General features: G+C 44.6%; 1 long non-coding RNA gene and 1 pseudogene across 1 annotated transcript; both read left to right on the forward strand.

The window, feature by feature from the left end:
- The first annotated feature begins 1,445 nt into the window (after nucleotides 1-1,445).
- LOC101081415 lies at nucleotides 1,446-1,921 on the forward strand (annotated as a pseudogene).
- A 3,750-nt stretch (nucleotides 1,922-5,671) lies between these two features.
- Nucleotides 5,672-7,582, forward strand: LOC109492919. The gene is made up of 2 exons (XR_002146899.3): nucleotides 5,672-5,829; nucleotides 7,395-7,582. It is a non-coding gene; the product is annotated as an uncharacterized LOC109492919 (long non-coding RNA).
- Nucleotides 7,583-9,297: the final 1,715 nt, after the last annotated feature.

The raw sequence follows: 9,297 nt of genomic DNA on the forward strand, positions 1-9,297 counted from the left end.
GGCCCGGGAAGGCTCCGTGGAGGTGATATCTGAAGTGAGGTAACCCCCCGAATGTGCGGGCTCAGATGCAGGAGACAGGTCTTAGGGTGAGTCAGACATCAGCGCAGAACAGGAGCCAGGGGCGGGCAGAAGCAGCTCAGAGAGGTCAGGGATGCAGAGATGAGCCTTCTGCTTCCTCCCGCAGGGCAAATAACCAGACGTAAAAAATGTTTCACAGGCCGTGCAGTTTCCTACTCCCTTGTGTGAAATTAAAGTCTTCAGACTGGAATCACGGTATCTTTTTTTAAGATCATGTTTCAGATGGTCCATTTTAGGTCTTGAACTCCCCCTGATACCTTACTTTATTTTTCCCCAATTTTTTACTACACTAAGTAAATATTAAAACACAAATGGAGCTCAGATCTCCTTTCATTATTCATCAAGTGTAGCTGCCTTAAAACTTGAAGGGATTATCTTTTGCCTGCAGCCCAAATAAGGTTGACCTCCCTTTCTTTGTCTTCTCTCCCTTTCTACCTCTTTCCTTCCCTCACTCCTTTTTATCAGTCCTTCCTTAATTTTTCATTTTTTTTATGGCTTCATAAACGAAAACCCCCCCAAAATATCTTCCCAGTAAAGGACATGTAACAAAAGTAAAGCAGCAGACACATTGTCATTCAACTATGACAACTATGACAAGAAACAATGTTTTCTGAGCTTTATGTCCCCCTGCCCAGTGCTGTCCACATACATCCTCTGGTTGTACCTGGTGTTCTCAGCAAGGGGTCTAATTTTGTACTTTGCTTTATTCACTGGATAATGTCATAAAGATGTTTTCCACTCTGCCAAATTGGCTTGCCTGTTATCATTCGCAACAAGTTTGTGGTTCTCAAGGAATGATAGGAACCACTGGTGTTGGAACTTGTGGAAGAAGGTGCCTTAGCCTGATCATGATCCACAGAGAGCCGCCCTTCTGGTCCTTGTGCACAGTGATGGCCAGGTCCAGGAGAATTCCTTTGCCATTCAGGAACCTACCTCTTAGTGTGCCTGAGGTGAGAGAAAACTTGAGGAATTTTCTCTAAAGGGGTACAGGGCAGGGAGAGTGGTGGCCGATGTGCTCCTGGGTGTTTCCCTAATCACATCTCATCACCCCTACCAGAGGCATGTGACTCCCCTAGGCCCCTCAAACCCTTCCCCAGAACAGCTCATCAGGACCTGCAAGGTGAAAAAGAGGTTTTTATGTTCCTCATAAGGAAGAACTTGAGAGAGATTCGTGCACAAAGGAAGGAAAGCAAAATGATATTTTGTATTAAATTTTGCACATAAAACCCAAAACTATAGTTTTGTAACATGTCCTTTTAAAATGCTAAATTTGGAGCAAAAAGGACAGGTGACATACAGAAATCAAAAAGTAAAAATAACAGATACAAATCCAACTATATCGAGCACCTGGGGAGCTGATCCTACGGGACAAGATGGAGTTCCTGCAGGTCCTGAAACGTGGGCTGGAGCAACTCAGCGGCCAAGGTGGCCTCCGTGGCTATCTATGAGTTTTCTTCAGGGCAAATGATGTGAGGGTTGGTACATTAGTGGTGGAAGACAAATATGGAAACAAATACTATGAGGACAACAAGCAATTTTTTGGTCGTCACCGATGGGTTATATATACAACTGAAATGAATGGCAAGAACACGTTTTGGGATGTGGATGGAAGGATGGTCCCCCCTGAATGGCATCGTTGGCTTCACTCTATGACTGATGATCCTCCAACAACAAAACCACCTACTGCTCGTAAATTCATTTGGACAAACCATAAGTTCAATGTGAGTGGCACTCCAGAACAATATGTACCTTATTCTACCACTAGAAAGAAGATTCAAGAGTGGGTCCCACCTTCAACACCTTACAAGTAAAGATGATGGAAAATAATTTAAACATGTATAATATGGGGCTTCTCATGTAATTGCACTTTTACTGATTAAAATTGTTTGATTAAAAAAAATCCAACTATGTCAACAATATTAAATATGAATGGCTTAAACAATCCAATCAAAATGCAGAGAATATCAGATTGGATAAAAATAAAACAGTTACATGCTGTATATCAGAGATATACTTTAGATTCAAAGATATGAATGGGCTGAAAGTAAAAGCGTAGAAAATACATACCATGCAAACAACAACCATAAGAAAGCTGGAGTGATTATATTGATATCAGACAAAATAGACTTTAAGACACAAAATGTTACTCTAAAAAAAAAGAGGGACATATTATAATTAGTAGGAGATTAATCTATTAGGAAGACATACTAATTATCAACATGTGTTCACCTAACAACAGAGCCCCAAATTGCATGGAGTAAAGCTCATAGAAGTGGAGGGAGATATAGACAATTCAAACATAATAATTGGACTTGGTTATATCCCACTTTCAATATGGATAGAATGACTAGGCAGAAAGAAGATCAACAAGGGAACAGAGAACTTGAATAACACTATGAAATGCAAAACTTTCATGAGTAAAAGGAACTTCTTAGTGCTTAAGAGAAGAAAAGTACATTTCTAAGGGTGGCATGGAGGAAGGTGGAGGGGGGGCGGTGCTAGATGGGGGTTGGGAGACCTAACCTTGAGTCCTGTCAGGACAAACTAGATGGCTTAAAGCCATTTACTGGAAGCCTCTGAGCCTTAGCTTCCTCACACATTAAATGAGGGGAGAATGCACCATTCACAGAGCTTTGTGGGGATTTCTAAGACAAAAACCATTAAGGAAATTACTTCCTAGGCTGCAGAGTGCTCTTGAAATGCAAAATAAGCTGATCATGGGCCTGTCTACCCTAGGAGCCATTCCAAACCTTTTCCCCTCTCTGTTTTATGGAGATGGAGCTTCAGAGCAGGTAGGTGTTGACCATTCTAGGCTGTGTTGCCTGGACTTTCGTTCTAGCTGATTTGTGGCAGGATTTGCCCACACAGAGATCGTGGTAGAGAGAGTACAAGAAAGGGAGAAGCCAGGGTATTTCCCCATCACCACTTTGCCCACACCTAGGCGGTGTCTCCGGCAATCTTCAGCTAGGTCTCCAGCTCCTTCCAGGCAAGTCAAGCTACCAGTTTCCCTATGACCATTGAGCTTGGACCCCAGTAGCAACAACTGTCCCCTTGGTTCCTCTAACCCAGGGGATTTATCGATCCCTTCAATGTCTCTGTGCTCTGCCTTGCAGCCAGCCACCTTATCACCTGGGTAACCAGATCCCTCTGTTTATAAATATATAGAGTGGCCTCTCTTCCCCGGTTGATCCTTGGATGATTAATACGATTTTTACTTAAAGTAAATTTTGTATCTAATCTACATAGCACTCCTACAAAGCTGAGGCAGCTCACACAGCATAATGCAGTGCTAGGAAGCCAGGGAGGGGGGGGTGGGGGGGGGGGTGGGGTATAATGGGAAGCCCATGTGCTTTACCATCCCCCACTGCTAAGTCAAATCCTACCAGGGCACCAGCCGGCCAGCCCCCTCCCTCCAATCTCCTGCAACAATTTACAACAAAACCAAAGCAAAATGCAGACATGTGGGGGGGCTTTTGTCTGGGATTTTTGGGGGCATTCTTGGATTCTGAATGTGCTATACCACATGTTAGCAAAGCCTGAGTTTCGCTGAGCAGCTGTTTGGATGCTCCTCAGCCCCCAGATGAACAAGGTGCCTACATCGGTTTTAATTACATGGCTGCACGCTTTCTCTTTTACATACCAAGTGACCTCCAGGCACAGAGCCATGGGGACAAGTCATAGGGCACTGAATGTGTCCAATGTGACTAATGACTTGGGACACTTGAGAACATTTCTGTACTGTTTACATTAAAAGAACATGTATTTTATTTCATAACATAGAACTGACATTTGACATGTTGAGTCGATGCAAGTCATGAGTGCAGTCCCTGAATTATAGCAGACAAGTAATTAGTCCCTAGAGGCCTATTGGTCCAACAATTTTCATTTATCTTCTTTCAGATGACAATGTGGGGTTTTCTTTCTTTAAATCTTAGTACCCACAAATAGCCCCACCCCCACTGCATCCTTTCCCACACGCACGCCCAACACTTGTCCACCTCCAGACTCAGTGAGACCACACAACAATAACCCACCTCACCACAGGGCTTCAGGTCTGATGGCCCTGCTGCCCCTGAAATCCTCACAGGGTCGATTTTTCCTGAATTGGCAACTTGATGCTATTTATTGATAATGCTGACTCCATTTCACGTTCTGGCTTCCAGTAGTGTTGTCACTGATCATCCAAACACTTCAACTTCTGTACAGAAGAGAATGACATTTTCCCCAGACCTGACTGCAATGCAGAGGCCAGTCTCAGAACCACAAGTACAGCAGTACAGCTTTCCTATTCATGTAAAAAGGAAGCCAACTTTTCCTGGATCTGGTTGTAAAAGCTCAAGGCACCACCGATGGGGACAGGGAGGTACCTTGGTGATTCAAGGAACAGGGGCCACTCTCGTTTCCAATCTAAACAACGAGTTCTACTTTGTTAATGGACTTAGGTTTAAATTACTGATAAATATGACAGAAACATTAAAAGCCCAAGAATGTGATTGTCTTTTTAAGTCTTAGAGACATTAAAATGGAATAAGGTAAACATTTGCAAATTTTTTAAGATTTGCGTTTGCATTTATTGAGGAGGGCAAATATGGTCATTGACTTTGATTTTTCCATGCAATAAATTTACCAATTCAAACAAATTGAAGGCAAGGACATTTTAAATCAACTTAATTCTGCATTCAAGAGTATTTTAAGCATTTTAAGTATTTCCAAGTTCACACTGTAACTCAAACCAGGTTGGCAAAATGTTTCCTTTGTTAGAACAAAGAGGTCTTTAGTGGTGATTTGTGGATAGCTCTGGAGTTCTGGGCAGAAAGGAGTTGCTCACATTCTGAGCTGGTTTCTGACAGACAGAAACAGGGAGAGCTTAACACTGGAGCTGACATTTTCACAGGAGCAACAAGAAGGTCATCCCCAAAAAGGAGGGTGACATTCAAACAAACATGGAAGCAGAAAGGTGGATAGATTCAGAGGATGGGATTTCTGACTTGGTGAGCATACAGAGGGAAAGTGGAGCTAAAACGAGAAGGAAGTTGGGGTCAGGCCCTTTCCTTATGGTCACCTTGATTTTATTAGGAACGCCTTCAAGAAAGGAACCATGTAGGTAAACTATTTAATAAGCACTATTTTGACCTGTGCCCATTCCTAGAGCTCAATTTTCTTTTCCCCGTGAAAGCTATGGGACACGTGGTGTGCACATCTGGGTCGACACAGGCAGAGAAATTGGATCTGGACTTCAGACCCAAGAACACCCAAGCTGGGGTCCCAGATTGGGTGTTGAACCCTACAAGTGGTTCTGGGGCAGCCTGAAACATGCTGAGGGCAGAGCTGGTGAGAGAAAAGGTGCCCAGAAGTGGGCGATGGGTAACTGCATGGATGTGTCCAGTTGGGTGGTGGCCTGAACTGGGACTAGCCCTCAGAATAGAAGGAGTTGTCTTCTGAGGCAAGAGAGTCAGCCCTTCAAAGGGCTTCAAAGGCTTCACAGGCTGCTGAGGAACCAGAGTGACAAGACAGAGAGATGAGGATAAAGTCTTTGACTTCACAATCACTGACCCCCCAAGGCCCCTGCTGGAAGCTGTCACGGTAGCTAGGAGCCACAGGGAGGTAGGGCTCTCATTGGGACACCCATCCGCTGACTGAGGCTGCTCCCAGAAGAGCAGCGAGCCTGGCCAGGCTGGGAAACTCAAGTGCTTAAAATCTCGGCTCTCCTCTACCTTCCAAGACAGTCTCCCCCCATGGAAATAAGCCTCGGTACGTTTTGTTTGTTCTCTTACTATGAGCTTCACCAAGAAGAGATAGAAAGGAAACCTTCCCCCACCCCCTCCCATAGAACTCCCAGACTCACGGAACTATACCCACACTCTCCAATTTGTAACTTGTAAAAGCAGCCTTATGGCGAGTATTAGCCACACCGCTAGGAAACACTGCGTGTTGTAAAGAGAAAGTCACTCATCAGACCCTGTTATCACAACCATTCCCTTTGATTCCACCTCAAATTCCACACATAGCTTAGCCTCTGTGGTCACATGAAATATATGGCAGTGCATGTGCATAAGTGTGGGTGTGGGGTGCAGTCTTTCATTGCATTATTGATCAATGATCAATAATGATCTTAAGATCTTCAGATCTTAAGAGAGGATTTAAAAGCGGCCATTCAAAATATAGGCCTGGATATCAAGATGTGATGCTCACCTGGATGCTTTTGGCCTCCAAGGATTTAAAGGGCTCCCAAGATATATCATTTCTTGCAGCCAACCTTGAGTTGGGCTTCCCCCATCAATATTTAGCTTTATCTTCATAAATTACCTCCCTCACAACACAATATTCCTGTGCATTCATCGCTCTGTTTGTCTCCCATAAATCAACTGCAGGCCTGTTTAATTATCCCTCAGCAATTTTAAACAACCAACATTTTTAATGAGGCAGAGAACGCATAAGGCCAGCAAATAGAGTTTTAAGGGTCCATTGTGGGTCACTCTGTGTATATTTTTCAAAGTCAGGCATTCCTGAGATAAGTCACATATTACCCAGATCTCAAGGCTTGGCCAATGTCCTTTCCCACTGTGTGACCGGTGAGACCCTCGGCCATCAGCAGGCTGCTTTTTGTCAATGGCCTTGAAGTGTGTCAGTTACTATAAACACACATGATGAATGAGTGTTATGGTTATGAGAGGAATTCAGTCACCTTGGTTCAGGCTGTGAATGTGGCAGAGCTAAGGATAGCTTAACTGAAGGGTTATGCCTGCCACCAGAGCCCATGCTCTTGGCGTTTGAGTGCCATTAACGTTAAGACTTTTTTCTGAAATCCACAAATGTCTGCATCTGGTTTTAAAGTCAATGTGATGTCTCAGAGAAATAGTCCCCAGTCCCCTCTCACATATAGGAAACATCCTCATGACTCTTTTAGAAGGTGAGCCTAGCTTCGCTGGCTCTGCCTCAGTGAGGGAAAACCCTCACCTGTTGGCCCCCATCTGCCGTACCAGCAGGACGTTCTCAGGTGAGTGTCTCCAGTTCGTCCTGTACCCCAATACGTATGGCTGGGAGGATATTGTTCAGCCAGGTCCCGGGTGACACCCGTGTTTGTGCAGTGGTGATGTCCTGGGTCCAATCGGGGAACCATGCACAGGCCCAAGGGCCAATGCTTGCAGCTGAATGGTCAGCCCATAATCTAGGGAATGGACAAGGCTGGGTCGGGGGAAAGAGGTAAAAAAGAAGTGGCAATTGGGTACCAGACCTGGGAGAAGAAAGGCACAAAGGAACAAACGGATGCTTGAGGGCCTTTCTGGAAATCTTTTTTTTTGTTGTTTTTTTTTAAGGACATTCTTATGACCATAGAAATGGGAGCAAGTTCAAGAGGACAAACGTATATTCTGCCCTAGCAGACCCTTACCAGCACTGCTGCCTTCCCTCCACCTTTCCTTCTTTCCCAATTCTACCTGTGCCCAGACTCCATGCTGAGCCCTGTATATGAAACATCTCAATTAAACTTCAAAACAATCCCATTTTACAGATGAGGGAACCAATGTATCGAGGGCTCCAACAACATGCTCAAAGGCACCCTGCCCTTCGAAGAGCTAGATTTAGACCCCAATCCAGTCCTGTTCCAGACCCCAGCTTTGTTGCACCCAAGGCACACTGGCCCCTCTTCTGGAGTGCAGGACATGAGATCCTTCAGACCATGTCTCTGTGTTTGCCTCAGCCAGTCCCTCTGAACTTGAACCTCAATAGGTTCTTCTTTTCTAATTAAGGAGAGTGTTACCAGAGTGGTTAAGAACATGGCTCTAAAATCAAATGCAGTCAGTTAGGGTCTCAGCTACATGACCTGGGAAAAGGCATCCAAGCATTTTGTGTCTCAGGTGAGTCATCTTCGGGGTGGGAATTATGGCAGAACCCAGCCCAGAGGGGTTGTAAGATCACTTAAGCAAAGCACTTAGAAGAGAAGCTGGCTCACAACAAGCACTCTAAAAATTGACTCTTATCAGTAATTACTCCTTCATGTCCACTCGGTCCCATTTCTTCCTCCAGTTCTCCAAGAGAACTGCAAAGAGCTTGGGCTCTCTGTCCATTTACAGCAGTTACTGATTATGTCACAGCTGTTTACCCATGGCCCAAGGATACTGGGACAAGTTAGAAGCCTGCACAGGAATCCAGGAAATTGTTATTTTGATCTTTAATGTGAGTTTTCTTGCCAAGCTAAGTAACCTTTGCAGGCCCTGCAATATGTTAACATTTAGAGGAAGAGTTTATGAACTGCTCTAATCCATTTTTAGTAAGGCCCATTACCTCCAAATACAGAGTCAAGGTTCCAATTAAAGCTCTCCATTAGAGAATGAAAGTTATTTGCCAAACCAGGAGAAAACACAGTTTCTCATAGTTCTAAAGTTTGTCTTCCCCCAAAATGGCTATCTCCTCATAGCCCTCACAGGCAAGCAATCAACTTTTTCAAAGTTTCAGAGCATCGACTATGAAATGGAGAGCTTTCTGGAAGCCTGGACAAGGCAGCACCTCCTCCCTAAGGGATCTCGGGTGATAAATGGGGTACACACTGACATACTCAAATAGTCACTCTAGTATCCTAACATCTGAAGCCAAGGTATGCCCAAAATTTTTGGAGGGAAAAAAAAAATCCTAATTTCTTTGGTCTCGAAGCTCACAGAAGGCAGGCTGCTTAGGGAGAGTTTCGACTGAGATTTCAGGGTTTTTACAGTTTTGCTGCATAACAAAGACAGAGAAACATTACAGGCCAAGTAAATGGATGTGCAAAGACACAGCGGTTGAGAATAGCGTGAGTGCTTGGTGATGCTGAGGCACGGTGAGGCTGTGTCCCAGAGATAGCAGGCTGGGGTGCAGAGATAATGCTGGAAACGTGTCCTGAATCCCTGTTAGAGGGTTCAGTTCATTCTGACAAGTGTGTTTCACTTGTAACAATTCTCTGTAAAACCTCCTGCCCCTGCATTTCAGGCTTTAGAATCGTATAGGGAGCCACAGAGCAAGCAGGGCACAATGCCTCCCCTGGACACCAAGCTGCCTGGCCATGGGCTACATTCATGCTTCTAGTGGCTGTGGTGATGCTACCCACATTGGCAGTGCTGGCTTTAGGAGAATGTTGGGGTATCGTTGATTGCTCTTTCTTGCTCTCCTTGATTTTATATTCATTCCTGACTGCAAAATGTGTCCTGAAGCCCCTTGCTAATCAGGCAGGCATGAGTCCCCTAATCA

Source organism: Felis catus, chromosome D2 (assembly GCF_018350175.1).
Source record: "Felis catus isolate Fca126 chromosome D2, F.catus_Fca126_mat1.0, whole genome shotgun sequence".
Lineage (NCBI taxonomy): Eukaryota > Metazoa > Chordata > Mammalia > Carnivora > Felidae > Felis > Felis catus.